This window comes from Carcharodon carcharias, chromosome 20 (genome assembly GCF_017639515.1).
Source record: "Carcharodon carcharias isolate sCarCar2 chromosome 20, sCarCar2.pri, whole genome shotgun sequence".
NCBI classification, from domain to species: domain Eukaryota; kingdom Metazoa; phylum Chordata; class Chondrichthyes; order Lamniformes; family Lamnidae; genus Carcharodon; species Carcharodon carcharias.
In genome coordinates, this window is record NC_054486.1 from 61,149,146 (window position 1) to 61,169,979 (window position 20,834).

Here is a 20,834-nt window from a genome sequence, read left to right on the forward strand (position 1 = left end):
TCACGATGGAAGTCAGACAAGATGAAAGAAAGCAGCCAGGAATATCAGAAGGCATTGGAGTTGTGTTGGTGGATTGGTCATTTTGCCACCAACATTTAAAAAAAATTCTTTCATGGGATGTGGCATCACTGGCTAGGCCAGCATTTATTGCCCATCCCTATTTGCTCCTGAGCTGCATCCTTGAGCTGCTACAGTCCATGTGATGTAGGTGCATCCACAGTGCTGTAAGGGAGAGAGTGCAATGATTTTGAACCCGTGTCCCAGAGCATTATTCTGGATCTCTGGATTACTAGTTGACTGACATTATCACTACACCACCACCTCCCCACAATATAAATGGGTTATAGGACGATCTGCCCAAGAACTTCCAAAACTGGGCTTTAAACAGCTGATCTAGATGAGGCAAATTTCTGATAGAAATTTGGGTTCCACCCCAAATTCCTGTCCTTCCTGAGTAGAAACCAAGTTTCTATTCTCCCCATTGAATTGCCAGGTAGGCCAGGCTGCCTGAGAAGTTCTCCGCATTTGCCCATTGGCACCTATGTATCCACAGAAAGGTGAAATAACCTCCCTTCGGCACACAGAGTGCTGATAACACTTCCAAAAGGAGGCTAGGTGACAGTTCCTAGGTAGTATCACTGCAAATTATAAGTGGCTGGCTAACTATTCTGCTGAAAGATCTTTCAGAAACACCCGATCATGACAAGTCATTCTTTATTTGCCATTGTGTGAAGCAAAGTATGAGAGAGTGATCAACTGTCAGTTTGCAAGAGCATTTATCAGAATTACAAAAGTCATTTATCAGGTACTGACATTTTTATCTAGGAATGTCATTAGAACCTGTCTGTTGAGGATATGGTTCAGCAGTGAATCAAACACCTGACTGTGCCATCCACTCAGAGGATACCTGTGAACATGCAACAGAGAACTGACACATGTCGGGGCAGTAAGAGTCAGCTATGACCTCCTGGCATGTTGCATGCCTATTTCAATGCTGGCCACACAGTTACTTGGTGCAAATTCAGCTTCTTTTTCCCTTGTTACCATCCTGCTCCTTGTTAATGTCTTGCCACTTCTCTCAGAGAAAAGGTTAAGTGGAGACTTATAGTATCCCTCTCAAAATTGTGAGGGGTGTAGTTAGGGTAGATAGAGAGAAATTGTTCCCATTGGCAGAAGGGTTGAAAACCAGAGGACACAAATTTAAGGTGATTGTCAAAAGAACAAAAAGCCATATGAGGCAAAGGTCTTTTTTAATGCAACAGGTGTTTAGGGTCTGGAATGTCCTGCATGAGTGTGTGGTGGAGGCAGATTCAATTATAACTTTCAAAAATGGAGAAGAACCTGAAGAAAAAAAATGTAGGCCCATAGGGTGTGGGACTAGCTAAACTGCTCTTTCAGAGAGCTGGCATGGACTTGATGGATCAAATGGCCTCATTCAGTGCTGTGACCATTCTATGGCCAGAATTTTTCCGTCGGTGAGTTGGGGGCGGGTCCCACTCACCAACGCGAAAATGCTGCAGGATGATGTCAGGAGGAACCCCCGACGTCATCCTGCCCCATTTAAATATTCAGGAAGGAGGGCGGACAGTGAAATCAGCTGTTCGCCCGCCGACCTGACAATGATCAATTGAGGCCATTGACAGGATAATTAACCCAATTAAAGGCCCTGCCCATCCAACCTTAAGGCTGGTGAGCAGGCCAGGAGCCCTGGCAGCAAATAGAAAAAACATGAAACCTCACCCACTGGCAGGATGAGGTTTCATGTCCGTTTTTAAAAACTTTAATAAAGTTTATGTGCTTCTTATTAACATGTCCCATCTTGTGTGACATTGTCACATGAGGGGGACATGTTAATAATTTTTAAATTTTTCTATTTTTGAGGTTTTTTAAACTGTCACCAATCTCCCTGAGACAGCACTTAGTCTCAGGGAGCAGTGCGCATGTGTGAAAGAGCGCACTTTGACAGTTGGCGAATCCCTCCTTCCACCCCCCCCCCCCACTCCCCCCCTCGCCAAGCCCGCTGGGCGGGCCTTAATTGGCCCATCGATTCAAAATGGCAGCGGGGCCTGTTTCGGTGGCGGAGTTTGGCTGCACGTCCGCCGCTGAGCCGTAGGGCCCACCCACCCGCCCATCGAGAGCTAAATTCTGCCCTATGTTTCTATGATTAATATCCCACTCCTTCAGGCTTCCTAAATGTTGTTGTGTAGTCAGGTGCCTTTAAACACTCGCTGCAGGCCTTCCAAACTGTTTTCCCCTATTGTGACTTGTCACTTTCACCTTTTACTATAGGACCTTCCCTAGACCTGAATTTACACCTGGAATTGTGAATAATTGTCCAGATTTACATGGACCAGAGAATTGAATTGCTACTTGCACTCAATATTTTCAGCCATGTTTAACACCATTTCTAAACCATTTAGAAAAACAATTTTGGCCCCAAAATTGTATCTTTCAAGGTATGGTTCCATTTCAGTCAATTATGTTCAGATACAACAAGCTAGAATACCAGTTTATTTAGCATACTAAAAAACATATTCAATTGAGTAAAATATAAAAATGAAAAGAAAGACTTGAATTTATAGAGCACTTTTCATAATTAGTGGACATCTCAAAGCATCTTAGAGCCAATGAAGTACTTTTTAAAGTTTAGTCACTGTTGTAACGTAGGAAAGGTGGCAGCCAACAACAAACACCCACAAAGAGCCATCTGATAATGATCAGATCATTTGTTTTAGTGATCTTGATTGAGGGATAAATATTGGCCAGGACACCAGGAATAAACCACCACCCCACTCTACTTTGAAATAGTGCCATGAGATCTTTTACATCCACCTGAGCGGGCAGATGGATTAACACCTCATCTGAAGGACGGCAAATCTGCCGTACTTCTATATTTTTCTTGCCAGTCTTCTCCCTTTCTTCCTCTTCAGAATGAACCTAATGGGATACAAGCATCTTTAGTTTATCCAGGTGGATAGTCTTTAAGCCTTCATAATGAATATTGGAGGATTATTTCACTGCAAAGGGCATGACAGCTGTGCCCATTCCATTCCTCGCCCAATGCCACAAACTTCCAGAAAAGGTCACTGAAAAGTGATCATGAGTGCCAAAGCAGAATGATTTTCATCTCTGTTGTAGGGCAGCTGAGTTGTACTATTAATGATAGAGTTGATCAGCAGATGTTTCTTGGGTGAAAATTTTAATTTTATTTACAATATACTCAGCAGCAACTACTTTCAACCTCTAACTCCATCTCTACACTGACTGCCAAGGTAGCCCATGCTACTCTCCTATTGGTTACTAGAGATCATGTGATCTACCCTAACAAGTATTATTCTTAAAGGTCTTTGAAGTGGTTTCCTGGTACATGTGGAATGTAGCAGCTCCACAACTTCAGATTCTTTGTCAGGAATCTCCTCTTCTAGAGTTACCTGAACACCAGGTGCTTCGGTGGGCACTTACAGTTCTGTATCCTCAACTCTTACAGGAACGTCAAACATATCAGTCCTGTATTGAGTATCCACAACAGGAAACGCAGACCTGGTCATGGTCACTGGTGGAACCAACTCTTGGTGATTTGTCTCTCTGTTCCTTAAATGGTCCACATCTTTACGAATGATCCAGCCTTCCACCTCTACGTGGTAAGATAGAGGTCCAGTCACTGCACTTATTTCACCCGATGACCACTTTGGCCCTTCCCTGAAACTTTTCACGTATACCGCCTCTCCCATGGTAAATTTCCTCTCGCAACTATGCCAGTCGGGTCTAGTTTTCTGGTTTCCCTGACTTCTTTCCACCTTTCCCTCTAAATTCGGCATTATTAAGCTCAAAATCGTCCTGAGAAGACGTTTCAACAATAACTCCGCAGGTGTGACACCTGTTGTTGTATGAGGGGGTAGTCCTGTAATGATAAAGAAAGCGTGCTAGCTTGGTTGCCAAGGAATTGCCAATTAACTTTCTCATGCCTGCCTAGAATTCCTGAACCACCCTTTTGGCCAGTCCATTTGAGGAAAGTGGTATGATGCTGTTTTCACATCAGTGATACCATTGAGGTTGATAAACCGTTGAAACTCAGCAGTCGTAAATCAGAGAATCACAGAATCACACAGTGCAGAAGAGGCCCTTCGGCCCATCGAGTCTGCACCGACACGTGAGAAACATCTGAACTACCTACCTAATCCCATTTACCAGCACTTGGCTCAGAGCCTTGAATGTTATGACGTGCCAAGTGCTCATCCAGGTACTTTTTAAAGGAGCTGAGGCAACCCGCCTCCACCACACTCCCAGGCAGTGCATTCCAGACTGTCACCGCCCTCACATCCCCCCTAAACCTCCTGCCCCTCACCTTGAACTTGTGCCCCCTCGTGACTGACCCTTCAACTAAGGGGAACAGCTCTTCCCTATCCACCCTGTCCATGCCCCTCATAATCTTGTACACCTCGATCAGGTCGCCTCTCAGTCTTCTCTGCTCTAATAAAAACAACCCAAGTCCATCCAACCTCTCTTCATAACTTAAATGTTTCATCCTAGGCAACATCCTAGTGAATCTCCTCTGCACCCTCTCCAGTGCAATCACCTCCTTCCTATAATGTGGCGACCGGAACTGCACTCAGTACCCTAGCTGTGGCTCCACCAAGGTTTTATATAACTCCAACATGACCTCCCTACTTTTGTAATCTATGCCTCGATTGATAAAGGCAAGTGTCCCAAACGCCTTTTTCACCACCCCACTAACATGGCCCTCCGCCTTCAGAGATCTATGGACACACACGCCAAAGTCCCTTTGTTCCTCAGAACTTCCTAGTGTCATGCCATTCATTGAATACTTCCTTGTCAAATTACTCCTTTCAAAGTGTATCACCTCACACTTTTCAGGGTTAAATTCCATCTGGCACTTATCTGTCCATTTGACCATCCCTTCTATATCTTTCTGTAGCCCAAAACAGTCAACATCACTGTTAACCACCTGACCAATCTTTGTGTCATCTGCAAACTTACTAATCCTACCCCCCACATAGTCGTCTATGTAGTTTATATAATTGACGAATAATAGGGGACCCAGCACAGATCCCTGTGGTACGCCACCGGACACTGGTTTCCAGTCACTAAAGCAGCCTTCTGTCATCACCCTTGTCTCCTACAACTAAGCCAATTTTGAATCCATCCTATCAAATTACCCTGTATCCCATATGCATTTGCCTTCTTTATAAGACTCCCATGTGGGACCTTGTCAAAGGCTTTGCTGAAATCCATATAAACTACATCAACTGCACTACCCTCATCTACACACCTGGTCACCTCCTCAAAAAATTCAAATTTGTTAGGCATGACCTCCCTCTGACAAAGCCATGCTGACTATTCCTGATCAAACCTTGCCTCTCCAAGTGGAGATAGATTCTTTCTTTCAGAATTTTCTCCAATAGTTTCCCTACCATTGATGTGAGACCCACTGGTCTGTAGTTCCCTGGCTTATCTCTACAATCCTTAAATAACGGAACTACATTAGCTGTTCTCCAGTCCTCTGGCACCTCCCCTGTGGCCAGAGAAGAATTAAAGATTTGGGGCAGAGCCCCTGCGATCTCCTCCCTTGCCTTCCTCAGCAGTCTGGGACACAAATCATCTGGACCTGGAGATTTGTCCACTTTTAAGCCTGCCAACAGCTCCAATACTTTGTCACTCCCTATATCAATTTGCTCAAGAATCTCGCTGTCTCTCTCCCCGAGTCCCATACCTTCATCCTCATTCTCTTGGGTGAAGACGGATGTGAAATATTTGTTCAACACTCTACCGATGTCCTCTGGCTCTACCCATAGGTTGCTCCCTTGGTCTCTAATAGGCCCTACTTTTCCCCTGGTTATCTTCTTCCCATTGATATACTTATAGAATATCTTGGGATTTTCCCTACTTTTACCAGGCAGAGCTGTCTCATATCACCTCTTTGCTCTCCTAATTGCTTTCTTAAGCTCCACCCTGCACTTTCTGTACTCCATTAATGTCTCCGCTGATTTGCTCCCCTTGTACCTGCTAAAAGCCTCTCTATTCCTTCTCATCCTATCCTGAATATCTCTGGTCATCCATGGATTTTTGGGCTTGTTACTCCTTCCTATCACCCTAGAGAGAACATGTTGAGCCTGCACCCTCCCTATTTCCTTTTTGAATGCTCCCCCACTGCTCTTCTGCAGATTTCCCCACCAGTAGCTGTTCCCAGTCTACCTTGGTCAGATCCTGCCTTATTTTACTAAAATCCACTCTCCCACAATCCAAAACATTATGGGACCTATGTAAATGCTGTGCCATTATCGGAAATGACTACTTCTAGTAGTTCATGAATGGCAGAACTCTGACGTAGTTTCTCAATTGTAGCACTGGACGTTGGTGACATCACCTCATATAAGTCCCACTATTTTGAATAGGCATCAACAATGAGCAGAAACATTGTTCCCAGGAAAGGTCCAATGTAGTCAATCTGTAACTGCACCCAGGGTCTACCTAGCCACTCCCAAGGGTGTAACGAAGCTGTCGCTGCCAACTTTTGCAGCTGCTGACATTGCACACAGTGCTTTACTCAATTCTCTATTTCACCATCCATCCCAGGCCACCACAGATAGCTGCATGCTATGGTCTTCATTCGGGAAATTCCTGGATGGGCACTGTGTAGTTCAATTAAAAGTGGTTCCCTTTGTTTGGAGGAACTATCACTCGTGCTCCCCACAATAAGATGCCATCCTGACTGGTTATTTCGTGTCTTCTGTTGAAGTACGGTTTCATTTCAGCAGATACACGCTCCTGTGATCAACCATGTAGCACTTGTCCTCATTCCTGAGATAGGACTGGGTCATGACATGTCCAGTCTCTGATCAGTCGAGCACATGCTAGTAGGGAAATCTAAGAAATTTATCGGTAAAACAATTCCTCTGGTACTGGGATGTGCTCATCATTTTCTAGTAAAGGCAAATGACTAAGGGCATCGGAGTTTATAATTTGATTGCCAGGCCTATGCATGAAAGTATATTCGTATGCTGCCAGAATTAAAGCTTATTGTTGTATTCTTGCTGAGGCTATTGGTGGTATACCCTTGTCCTCACTAAACAATCCTAGCAATGGTTTGTGGTCAGAAACATTTGTAAAATGGCATCCGTGTACATACTGGTGAAATTTCTTGACACCAAAGATGATGGACAGACCTTTTTCTATCGCGAGGACCCCTCTTCCACTGTGGTGAGCGTTCTTGATACCTAACCTATTGCCCATTCCGTGCTGTCGTCCTTCCGATGTGAGAGCACTCTACCTTACAAAGTGAGATAGAGGTCCAGTCACCATACTTATCTCACCCGGTAACCATTTTGCTCCTTCCCCTGAAGGGGAGATGCATCACATATCAGCACCAATTCTTTTGCCTGGTCATAATGCACTAATAGATTGGATTGAGTGCAACAATTGTTTCACCTTTATGAAAGCTTCTTTCTGGGGTGACTCCAAAGACCAATGTTGGCTCTTTCTCCGGCACTGTGGAGAAATTGGGTAGGAGCCTCCCATAATAGTTGATCATTCCTAGGAATGATTTGGGCTCTGAGGTGTTGTTTGGCAAAGGTGCCTCTCTTAGTGGCTCTCACTTTCTCATCAGCCGGGTGGAAGCCCTATTAAGTAGTTCTGTCTCTTCTTTCTACATGCCTTTTTCTTTCTAGCACAGAATTTAATCTTGGTCTTCTTTTGGACTTTACTATTGTCCAGACTTCTCTCAGATGCAAGCTCAACTTGTCTGAGCTCAGTGGCTGAGTCTCTCAAAATGTCATTATCTGTCTGCTTCTTAGGAAATTCTGTGACTTTTGCTTCCAAGGCCTCTTTGGCTTCATTTAGCTGATTCTTCGGCTCTTTGCTAGACACTGAGCTGGCACTGCCTAGGAGTTTATCTGAACACCTGTCTCTTGGCTGTATCCAGTTATACGCAACTCCCAGGGCTTCTTGTGAGCCCTTTCTGATTACCAGGCCTTCCCCTGAGCCCTCTTCAGGTTGGTTTTGCTGTAATTCCATTCTACTGTTTGAGACAGTCTTCACTTCTTCATGTTACTGAATGGTGACACATTCCTTTTGCATTTGATTTTGAAGGGCGATCAACTGTTCTTTCAACTGTTTAATTTCTTGTTGCCTTCCCCCTGGGGTCTCCTGTTGTCCTTGGCGGAGTTGCCCTCGCTCTGGGGTCTCTTGTTCCCTTTGGCAGAGTTGCCCTCTCTCTGGGGTCTCTTCTAATTTTCTGTCCAAAGTCATTTTTCTTTAAATGTATTGCCGCTTTAAGAACAGTCACTGGTTTTTCACTCCGGCTGTCGGCTTTTCTGTGCTGTGTTTCCTGTGCTTTTTGAGCTTTGGTGGGATCCCCACGATCATGGGCCTACTTCTCTTTTAACTTCGTAAAACCTTGTTCCTGTTCAGAAAAAACCACAGCAGCGACCTCTTCTTCCTTTTCTGGGCAAATTTCTTTTTTTCTTGAACTTGCAAGCTGTGTGCCAGCTTCTCTAACCAAGCTGTGTGCCAGCTTCTCTAACCAAGCTGTGTGCCAGCTTCTCTAACCAAGCTATGTGCCAGCTTCTCTAACCTACTGAGCCTGTGAGGCTGCTGCCCATCCTACAATCTAAGTACAGATTCTCTTTTTATTGGGCTGAATTTTCCCCCCATTGGGGGCAGGTGGGAGCAAGCGCGAACTCAGTTGGCACCCCTGATCAGGTCCGTGCTGCCATTTTATGTGGGCGGGCCAATTAAAGCCCGCCCAGTATGACACTTGCCCGGAAGCGTTGAGCGCTCCCTGTGCGGAAGGAGGGGGATCCCCTGAGTCGGGGCCTGCACTCTTTTACGCATGCACAGAAATCTCCCTGAGGCACAGAGATGCCTCAGGGAGATTAGTTTAAGATTTTATCTTTGATATAGAGCTCTGAAGAAGAGTCATATGGACTCGAAATGTTAATTCTGTTTCTCTCTCCACAGAAGCTGCCAGACTTGCTAAACTTTTCTAACATTTTCTTTCAGATTTCCTGCAGCCACAGTATTTTGCTTTTATCCAAATCATCAGTGATCACTTCATGTAACTGCAACAGCATCATGAGTGTCTTTTCCTGGATTGATTTTGAGCCCATTGCTTTCAGAGGTGCCCATTGCCACTTGTGAAGGATTTGTGATGGCACAGAGCCATTACTGACATGAATAACAACTAGTCATATGTGTGTCACTATAATCCTAAGGGTCTTTGCATTTGAAGAGAACAGACGGACTGATAGTTGAAGCATGGGGAGAGTTGACTGAGAAGCATGGTCAAAATGTTTGGTTTTGAAGCTGCTTTTATAGTAGGGATGGAAACAGCAAGGTGAAGAGGTTTAGGGAAGGAGTTTCAGAAGGTAAAAGAAATAACTTGCATTTATATAGCACTTTGTAGATCCTCAAAACATTCCAAAGCAAATTGCAGTCAATAAATCAAATTTGAAATGCAGTTACTGTTGTTTTATGAACAGACATGGTGGCTATGCACAGCAAGGTTCCAGACACAAGGAGGAATGTTGACTAGAGGACCTGAATAAGCAGACAGGGCCTTGGCTTAACATTTCATTCGAAAGACAGATCCTCCAAAAATGTAGCATACCCTTGGTACTTTGTTTTAATGCCTTTGACATGAACATTAACACAGATGAATGTATGATTATGCACTTTATTAAGAAGAGCAGAAGCAACACTTACAGGTACAGATTCAATAGTAATAATTCAAAAGGAAATTGAATAAATACACAAAGGAAAAAAACTGCAGAGATATGGGGGAAGACCAGAGAATGGGACTAACTGGATTGAAAGAGCTGCACAAACTTGATGGGCCAAATGGCCTCCTGCTGTGCTGTACTATTGCAAGATTCCATCATTCCATAAGTGCAATGGGATCTAGAGATACAAATAAACAAATCATTAAAAATAGCACAGGTTAACAAAGCAATTAAAAATGCCAACAAAGCACTAGAATTAATTTTTAGGAAAATAAAATTTAAAAGTAATCAAATTATGTTAATCTTGTATAGGATCCTGGTAAGGCTGCACTTAGAGTACTGTGCACATTTCTGGTCTCACAGAAGCACTGGAGAAAGTAGAAGAACAATTTACAAGGATGATACCAGCAGAGAGAGATTACAACTATCAGGGAAGATTGAATAGATTGGAGCTTTTTCTTTTAACAAGACAAGAGAAGGCTTAAAGGTCACTTGATAGATGGCTTTAAAATTATGAATGACTGGACAGGGTACTTACAGAGATAATGTTCCCACTTGAGGGAGAATTCAAAACTTGGGGCTATAAATGCAGGATAGTTGCTAATAAATTCAATAAGGAAATAAGAAGAAATTTCTTTGCTCGGACAGCGGTTTAAACGTGGAACTCATTCTCATAAGAAGTGGTTAAGACAAATGGTTTAGATGCTTTCAAAAAGTAAAGGGATAGAAAGATATGCTGAAAGACTAAAATGTGATAGATGGAATGAGAGAAGACTTGTGTGGAGTATAAACACCAGCATGGGCTAGTTGGGCTCAATGGCCTGTTTCTGTGCTGTATGTTCTATGCAATTCTATGTTAAGTCCTGAAGTGCAGCTATTACAGATGAAAGTGTTACCATTGATCCAAAATAATACTTGTAGTCCTAAACAGCTAAAGGATTTTCATGTATACTAATGGACAACACTATATAACAATGATAACACTGTTCTTTTTGAATAGCTGACACTGCCTTTTGTAAGTTAGCATGAGTGTTACTAGAATCTGTCAATATTTTTAGGAGCCCTGACACAAGAGCTGGAAAATGACATTAGCAATAATTTTATGCCTTAACCTGTGTTGTTGTTTAAGTGTAAATGCAGATGGTTTACGGTGTGATAACTGGCACCCGAGTTTTCTCCATGAAGAGAGGAGATCATAGCTTGAGAGGAATTGAACATTGTTAAGCACTTGTGCACAATCATGTGACTAGCAAACTTTAGTAAAATTTACCCTATGGTGCCAATCCGGAATCTAAAGAATTTAGTATATAGTATGAGTTCTGTACTCTGTTCTAATTGCCAGAGACCATACACCTTTTGAACTCTCTCTTCTCAACAAATCAATTAAACCCTCCAAAGTTGTTTAAATTTCTCCTGCACTCTTTCTATTATATGATAGTTATGATTTTGAATTGTAATGCTTTACTTGCTGTGATCTAGTTAAAATTTATCCACCCCAAAGTAACTATTTGGATACACAGGTCCCTTAAAAGCTTAAATTCCCACTGGATCCATGGTATTCACATGTTCATTCACAGGAATATTTAGGCCTAACCTTAGTACTTTTCCTGTAACTTGTAAATTTTTTCTTAATTCTTCCAGATTCACTTAGTCCTGAAGATTGCATTCATCAATGACACAAACCTCATTCATTGCCTATCTGCAGTCTACATTTGCCTACCAAGCATGACATAATGCTCCATCACGGTGTCTATTACAGCTTGGAAGGTTTCATCTGTGAAAAGACTTTTCTGGTTTCCAGTCATTCATGGATACAGTTGTGCTCTAGGAAAGTGTGGGAGATGGCATTTGTTCAGTACTTATCAATGAAATTGCAAATACAAACTCATACGATTGCAAGAGAAGACAGGCTTTACTTAAGCTTGTTAATAAAGAAGAATTTCAGATGATCTGATTGCCTTTTTTTTCACTGAAGTGCTATTAACCTTTGCAGAGTGGAATAATTTTTTGCATGTGTTACATACCATGTAAGATTGTAAGATATATATTCAATGCTTAATGTTATTCTCTGTATATAGTATTGTTGTACATGTGTGTTGTGCTGCATAGACTCCATCGAGTTGTTTTAAAACTTATGTTTGGTGGGTGGTAGGTAAGTCTTACTAATCCGATCTACATCAGTCAACTCAAAACAAGGATTAGGGTAAGATTCCAGACTACGTTGGTTTCTTTTCACAAAAGTAAACTTTATTCCAACCAACCCCCGCCCCCACCAGCAAAGTTACTTCTACAAGCCATGCTTTATGATGATAGATGTAAAAAACAAACATCTCAGAATGACACAACCTTTGTAGCGTAAGCAGCTGTTTTATGATTTTGCATTCTTACATTGTAAAAAAAAAGTATGGCTTTTAAATGGACATACATTTATACAGATTTATAATTTACGTGATGATTGAGATACTATCTGGAAATTTGTAATTTCTTACTTAATAACGCACAACATAACTATGGAGTGAACAGGTAAAGCCAGTTTTTTAAAATCCCTATCGAACCTCATTTTACTTGACCGTTGGCTCTACATATACATATGTGTGATACAAGCAGCATTCTAATCCACAGATTAATTTCCAGGCTGAAAATATTGATTGTATAATGCCCATGTTTTCAACACTACAGGTGCTGTTTTGGATCCAAAATGGTGTTCACACGTTGTGCACATGTTTCTGGTGCTGGTGCAGGTTGTTTGTGCTGCAAAAATGCAGAGCAGACAGATCAAAACATCAGTCAGCATGTATTAATGATTTGACTATAGCAGTGCTATTTTCAACTTCAACCCTTCAGTTAATGTCCTCTCTTAACCTCGCACAGCTGAACATGTATTTGGCAGGAGGAGGGATGCCTGACACCAGCACTAACTCTTTTCTAGTTAGTTGCTGTTTGATTTTTGTTGGCTGCTGTTGAGGTAGTAAAAATGGTTGAAAACTTATACTGCTACTTAAAGTTGGCGAAGTCAACAGGGAATGATATAGCACGTTTCTCACTTCAAAGGTTCTGCTCACATCACTTGCTCCCAGTCATGGGTTCCGGAGTTTCCATCCCCTTGGCCTGCAGCATGACAGAGAGAATGAACAGAGGTGACACAGGAAGGGGCCAAGCTTCTCAAAGGGAAAGGGGAAAGAAGAGGAGAAGGGTTCTCATTAGGACATCACAGGGAGCAGTCTTCAGGGAGCAATTCTCCTGTTTTAATCGGAGTGAGGATCAGTGTGGGTGCCGTTATCATTTCACTAAAGAAGTGCTCACTGAATCTGCAACTTGCTACAAGTAGAACTGAACCTCAGAGCTCAGTGAGGATGACTCTGCCAGTGGCAGTAAAAATGGCAATAATTTTCAACTTCTCCACATTGAGCTCTTCCCAGTGGGAGCAGGTGATCTCTCCAATATCTCACAGTTCACCTTCCACTACTATATAAGGGAGGCCACTGACCTGTACATAAAGAGAGGGGAAAACATTGCATTCCCTTTTTCCAGACAGAAGCAGGTGGGGTGAACATTTAGCTTCGCCAGGATAACAGGTTTTCACTTTCTGGGTGATGTATGTAAATTCAGAGATGTACTGCAACCACAAAAGGCTCTACTGCCTCAATGTCCAGATGGTGTGCAGCTGTATTCAAAGCATCTTGCAGGTCAATGCTTAGTATCTTGGTAGCAGTCATGATGCCTTTTTTCTATGCCAGTCCACTATACATCAGCATTTCATGAGAAACTGGAGGATGGCTATTGGGTGACAAGGGCTATCCTTTGGTCCAATATAAAATAAAAACAGAAAATGCTGGAAAAATTCAGCAGATCTGGCAGCAGATCTAGAGAGAGGAACAAAGTTAACATTTTGAGTCCATATGACTTTTCTTCAGAGCTATACTTTGCCAGTGCACAACCCACACATGCGTGGGCAGTATCCATATAATGAGAACCAATTGGCACACAAAACATTATTGAGCAAACAACGGAGGTGCTTCCATATTGCTGTGGAGGAGACCTGCAGTACTCTCATGGTCTGCTGCATTCTGCAAAACTTTGCCATCATGAGGTCAAGCCCTTGCCACCTGGTGAGCAGGTGAGGAGGAGGAGGAGGGACATGGCAACCAACACAGATTTTTTCTGACAAGGTTACTGGCTCATCCAACTGTGGTTCTAGTGAAAGCAGCCCAAATTATCCATTCATCAATAGTTCCATACCTTACCTTCCTTCTGTTACTGACCATAACAGTGTCCTCTTGGCCACAATGCTGAAAGAAATGCCACCACAAAACCAACATCCCACACCAACTTTATCAATCAAACTATCCAATATTCCATACCAATGTCAACTAATTACCCTTGTGAATGCCTTTCTTCCCTATGCTTTTGCCTGTCCTAGTGCTCTTAAGCAGTACTAGGAAAATGCTGGCCTAGCCAACGATGCCCACAACCCATGTACGAATTATGAAAAAAAACTATCCAATGGCTGCAGCAGGGCTGATGAATGCTACTAACTTTCAGTGTGGGAGATTGCAGTTGGCCTTTGAGGACAGCCTCGTGCAACTGTGGTCTTATGAGTTCCAGCTTTGGACTGCACCACCTTGGCAAGGGCAGCAGCAATCAGTGCTGGCTATCTTACAGACATCAGCAAGGTGTCATGAAAATATAATAATTTTCATAATATTGTTGTGATTTATTGTAAAGGTAAGTTAATAGTGGTGTTTCCCTTGTGTCTGTGTGTATGTATGTGTGTGGGTTTTAATTGAATTGCAGACAGCTGTTCTGGGTGCTTTGATGTATCAGTAGAGAAGATAGGTTTGAAATGCTAAATACATACACATGGCTGAAGTTTTAGAAAGTGAATTGCGAAGAACATTTGCATTTTTAGATAAACCAGAGTAGTGAATTTCAAAGAGATGGTAAGGTGTTACACCTAGTCATAAGCGGCTGAGTCAAACAGTGTGTTTATTTTTGCCAAAGATTACTGAGTGCTATTAAAGGTTTATATTATGGAAAAAGTAAAGTTGTGAAGACATATTGGGACAACGGAATTTACATTAAAAAGGGAGAAATCTGTATACAGGAGATGAGGTTATGTGTAAGAAGAAGGAATTCTAAGATCTAAAAAGTGTGAAAAGCCTCCAGCCTCTCTGTACCAAGCTGATGTCTCCAGGAACCAAAGCTAAGAGAATTCATTTTAAATATTACTGTCCATGGTATTGTGTGCTTTGCCTGGGTCTGTTAAAGTCTATGTTGTTTTACTGTTGCCTTAACGGAGGTGTAACTGAGCGCTAGATTAATTAGGGGATTTAGGAGTTATAGTAGTAATGTGTAGACCTATGTATGTGCTTAAAATCATTTATTTTATTAATAGATGTTTAACTTAGTTTTGTAAAAAACCTCTAAGACTCAGTGGACTTACTACTACTGAATTTAAAGTACGCATCTCAAAATAAAAATACAAATTGCAAAACAGTTGTTTCAAATTTCCCTCCCGGATTTGAGCAGCTCAGCATTTACCATCCGCTGTGCCATAACAAAGGGCATTGGCAGAGTTGCAGTGGTGCAAGCTGAGAAGGGATGGCAGGTCTGTGTTCCCTGGTGCCCCTGCCAATCCCCCAGGGCAGAACCTCAGCACTCCTGGCTGTCTGCTGGAGGACAGATTGCTGGACTGCTGTGTGATGCTGCAAGCCTTTGATTACTAGTAACTGCAGCCAGAATGGTAGCAGTCTGAGCGCTCGTGGCAGCAAACTAGCTTGCATGAGTTCAGTCTGAGCTTTCACTGTAGCACACAGAAGCTTATGCTGCAATGGAAATTGCGATATCAGCTACTAGATGCTGTATCCGCAAGTGTGGCAATGGAATAAAAACAGAAAATGCTCAACAGGTCTGGCAGCATCTGTGGAGAGAGAAACAGAGTTAATAATTCCGGTTGATGAATTTTCATTTGCTGCTTTTAATTTCAGGTTTCCAACATTTACAGTATTTTGCTTTTGTGTTGTTGGAGTGTGCTAATGGAATTGATCACCAATTCCACACTGGAAAGGATGGACTCCAAGTCCTGCGCAAACCCTTTGCAATTTGGAGCCGGATTCCTCCATGCTCCTTGGCAGTGACCAGAGGCTTTTGGCAAGCCTGTCAATGCCAATGCATCAAACACTTCTGTGTGCATATCCATCAGCTTTCTTCTCTGCGACATCCCATCAACTCCTCACCTGAGTCCCTTGTAGCAGAATTTGGAACCACGTCCTCCAATGAGCTGGAACCTATGCAACCCTTTCCCTCTGCCCTGGCTGCAGGCCACTTGGGCTCAGTGACTCACCACATTCAAATCCTACCTCCAAACAACCCTCTAAAGTTGTTACAGTATCCGTACTTAAGTTAAGGCCTGCGAGCGTGAGAGCATATGACAGCGTTTTTGATCATCATTGACACTGAGCAGTGTGTGAGGCTAGTGGTTCAGATGTAAAGACTGCAAGATGCATTCACTGACCTTGATCACTTGTGTGTTTTCATTAAACTTCTTGTCATCGCTGCACCCAGGTTCTTTGGGCTAGGCTGCTGGCATTGACGGTGATTGGTTATCTGCTCCCACTGTCTTCACAGTGTCTGTCTGGAAAGATTCTTGGTCCTCTAAGGATAGGAAACCTCTCATTTTCGTTAAACATCCTCCACTAAGGCCTCCAATGCTATGTCAAAAATCTCAAAACTCACTCTGCCATGCTGTGCCATTCTGGTCCCTTTCTCATTGGAATCTCATGGTTGGAATGACTTCTAGCACCTGCTCCAGTCAAAATGCACCTCCCATTTAAATCTAGCTTCGAGCACTGTAGGCTAACTTGATAGTGATAGGCACTCACAATTTTGCCCCACCTGCTCAGACATGCAGCCACATGCAGCTTATCACTGGTTGCATGCTGCAAACATGTGCATGAGTTGGCAACACAAACTTGCACGCTCCCGGTGTCAGAATGAACAGATGCAGGTGGCCTTTTTCAGGGAATTTCACACTCTTAAGATTATTAAGTGAGTTCATTTACCAATCATTACCCAGGGCCAACAATGCATTGAAAAGTTTAATATCAGTAAAGTATATATTTTGTCACCTTGCTTGATTTTATAAGGTTTTTTCGTAATGGATACTTGCAGACATTTGAAGGTACTAGTATAAACCTCTGAATTGTTAATTCTGGCATAGGTCAGCTGGATGAATGGCCTGTTTCTGTGCAGCAGAGTTGATGGAATTTAATGTTGTATTTCTCTGTTGTTTTTGCTTAGGTTGATTTGATGAATGACCATTGAATGGACAATATTGGATGATTTTTCAAATACATTTTCACCTAGAGGTTAAAGAATTCATAACTTAAACTTAAAATATCTTGGGAAGCTACTTTCTCAGGACTCAGTTGCAACTCTGCTCATCATAATCCCTACTCACTCCATCAATATGAAGTGGGATCCAGCTCCCCTTTCTCCAAATGCCATTATTTTCCATGTAATGTTTATACTGTGCCATGGCCTCTACATCTATAAACCTGATGTTATAAATGTCACTGAGATTACACAAGTTTGATTAAACCTTTCAGGTGCTTTTTTATATATATCTAGAAAGATCAAAGGCAAAAAGATTTTGAACAAATTTGGATCAAAATTTGTATAATTTTAGTTAAACCACAGAACACATTCACAGTTGTGTATGTTCCAATGCTGGTCTTGTACTGTTTGCACTAATTTCATTTTAGAATTGGTGTCCCAATGTGCTGGTTTAGCAGCTTGTGAAAGCCAATACATGCTGGGATTGTTCTAAGGAATACCTGAAAGAATTTACTACTACGGTATAATGCCCTGTTCATCTGTGTGTTTTTATGTAAATATGCTTCATTTCAATATACATGTAAATGGTAATTGAAATTGATTAGATCATAGCTAAAGTAATGCATGAACTCTGGCATTTTAAGAATTGCTTTATTAAAACTACCACATTGAATGGTGTTAGTGGCAGGCACAGTCGACAGACAGTTTTGCACTTTCTGCTAGTTTAGTGTGAGTCCAGGCATGGTGTGGCTGCTCAAATTCTCCGAAATAAAGTTGCTGGTCATTGCAGACACACTACAGGTTCTGCCTTCCTGCTGTCTCAACAGGCTGTGTAATTTTGTGAGACATCAACATAAATTTAGATCAAAACAGAAATTCTGAAGTGCCATCAGGGAATGAGGAATTTTAAATTTACACTTTAGTCAATGATATGAAAGTTAAAAAAAACCTTTCCAAGCAAAACCTATCAAACTCCGAAACCAGCTCAGCTTTTGTTCGTATTGACGTGGCTGAAATATCTAGTCAAGCTTAACAGGTGTGCGATAAAGGAGCAAATGACAGACATCTTTCTGCCAATCGGAATGCTGAGAAGCAGGGAAACTGGAATCACTACAATTTAACTCCACAGTCAATTCAATGTATACAAGAGTTAGTCACCTGGGAAAAATGGTGAGTTACATATAACACAATTGTTATATGGTAACCATCATAAAGATTGAAAATTGAGATGCTTAATTTATGATCAATCATCAAATATTTGTTCAGATACTATGTTTAATCTGTAATCAACCGGTTTCAACATTTTCAAATGCAATCAGCTTCATCCTATGTATAAGTGAAATTGAATCAAGATGATGGGCTATGTAAGACATGCCTGACAAATGTTTAATCAAGGAGCAGCCTAGTATTTTTGATTGGCTGTAAGTAAGATATAATTTATAAGTTTTAAAGCTAGACTAATATCCTGCATTACTGGTTACCACATAATTGTATTTAAACAGAAAAAAATGTCCTATTTTTAAATATCCACTAATTATATAATACTCCTTAGGATTGCAGAGTGTTATCTCTTCTATCTGGTTATCAGCTGTGATATGATAACTGCAGCAAAACATCAATTGCAGCACAGGTTATATAAATGAACACAAAATAATATCCTGGCTCACGTCCATTATGTGTAAATCATGCAGTCATCAATTCTCACGGTGGGCTATCCAATATTGATTATATTGCTGAGCGCCATATAAACAAATTAAGTACTGTTTAAGCCTCTCCATTTGCACAGAGAACAGGCCAGCATTTAACAACATAATATGCTGTTAAATAGAAGTTACAAGAGCATGGATGGCTAGTTGAGATAGCCAAGTGCTTGGAAGTCCTTATACATGAATTGAGGGAAAAGAGGGTTCTGTACAAAACAGAAGAACAACATCCTCAAGAGTAACTGGTTCAGCAAGTTTGGAATTGCAAGCAGAATACAGGATATTGTCAGGGATGGGAAATATAGTATGTATAGTATATGGACGTGAGCCAGGATATTGTTTTTGTGTTCACTTAGATAACCTGTGCTGCAATTGATGTTTTGATGTTATCATATCACTGAGACTTGAGATATGGAATTATTTCCACTAGAGCCAAAAAGGCTAAAAGATCTAACAGAATTTTAAAAACTTAACAAAAATTTAATAGAGCTATTAGGGAAAGACTATTTCCTCTACTGGGGAAGTCAGAGGCGAGGGGTCTTCAATTTATATTTATTACTAAGAGAGTGAGGAGAGAGGCTTAAATCAGAGTAATTGGAGTTTGGAACATTTACCAGAGAGAATGGTTGAGGCAGTAATTTGCAACCTTATATTCTTATAATAGAATCATACAGCACAAAAGGAGGCTAGTTGACCCACTGTTTTTTGAAAGATTTACCCAATTAGTCCCACTCCCTTTGTCTTTTTTTTCTCTTTTTTCCACTTGTCAGAGGAAACAGTTTTGCCCAACTACTCCATCAAAACACCACATAACTTTGAACATTGCTATTAAATCTCCTGCTAACCTCCTCTGCTCTATGGAGAACAATCCCAGCTTCTCTAATCTCTACACATAACTGAAACTCTTCATCCCTGGTATCATTCTAGTAAATGTCCCCTACACCCTCTCCAAGACATTGACATGGTCCCTAAAGTGTAGTATCAAAGTTGGACACAGTTCCCCAGCTGATATAGGAAAGATATCCAGGAATGAGATACCAAAGTAATTTGGAAAAACTCAGCAGGTCTGGCAGCATCGGCGGAGAAGAAAAGAGTTGACGTTTCGAGTCCTCATGACCCTTCGACAGAACTGAGTTCTGTCGAAGGGTCATGAGGACTCGAAACGTCAACTCTTTTCTTCTCCGCCGATGCTGCCAGACCTGCTGAGTTTTTCCAGGTAATTCTGTTTTTGTTTTTGTTTTGGATTTCCAGCATCCGCAGTTTTTTTGTTTTTACCAAAGTAATTTGTTTGCTTCTACTAAAATCATGAATATCACAAATATGATTTTTTTTTTAATTGTTAATCAGCATCTGAAGAATAGGGCAACTTAATTTTTCAGAAGGGACCTTTTGTCAGAGCTGACTGTGTTTTGGAGAATGTACATCACTAAGATGCATTCAGGGGAACCAGCGGACAGGACTATCATTTGCAGCCTGTTATCTCATGCCAAGAAGAAAAGCTGATATCAGGCTGAGGTGGTCTTTGCTCAATCAGTAGAGTTTTACAGAAAATTCAAGTTTAGTTTTTTTTGCAATGTTAACATTGTTTCAGTTATTATAGTTGAGTGGCAACCTCCTTGAAAATGTAGCTTTTTGACTTTGTTGCAAGAAGGAAACTTATCCCTTGTTGTAATTATTTGCCATTGAGTTACAGGTTGGATGAACTATCTTTCCACATATACCCTCAGGAAAGAATTAAAAAAAAATACATTTCATGCTTCTACACATTTCTAGGATCTGCAGCTTGTGTGATCCTGGAGTTGTAAAAAATATCTGCAAAAGGGGAGCGATTACATTTTTACTCAGCTGACTGATCTCTCCAACAGCCTGGGTCACTTCACTGTGATCTTCAAACTATTGCAATTGAAGTGACAAGCATTACAAAGAAGCCTCTTGGTGGCGCCCTCTGTCTACATGGCCCTTAGCACATAAGCTCACATTGGTTCAAGATGCTATAACTGCTTTTACATTTAACATAAATGTTTTGTTTGGTTGTAAAGGACAAATGTTTGACCTCCCA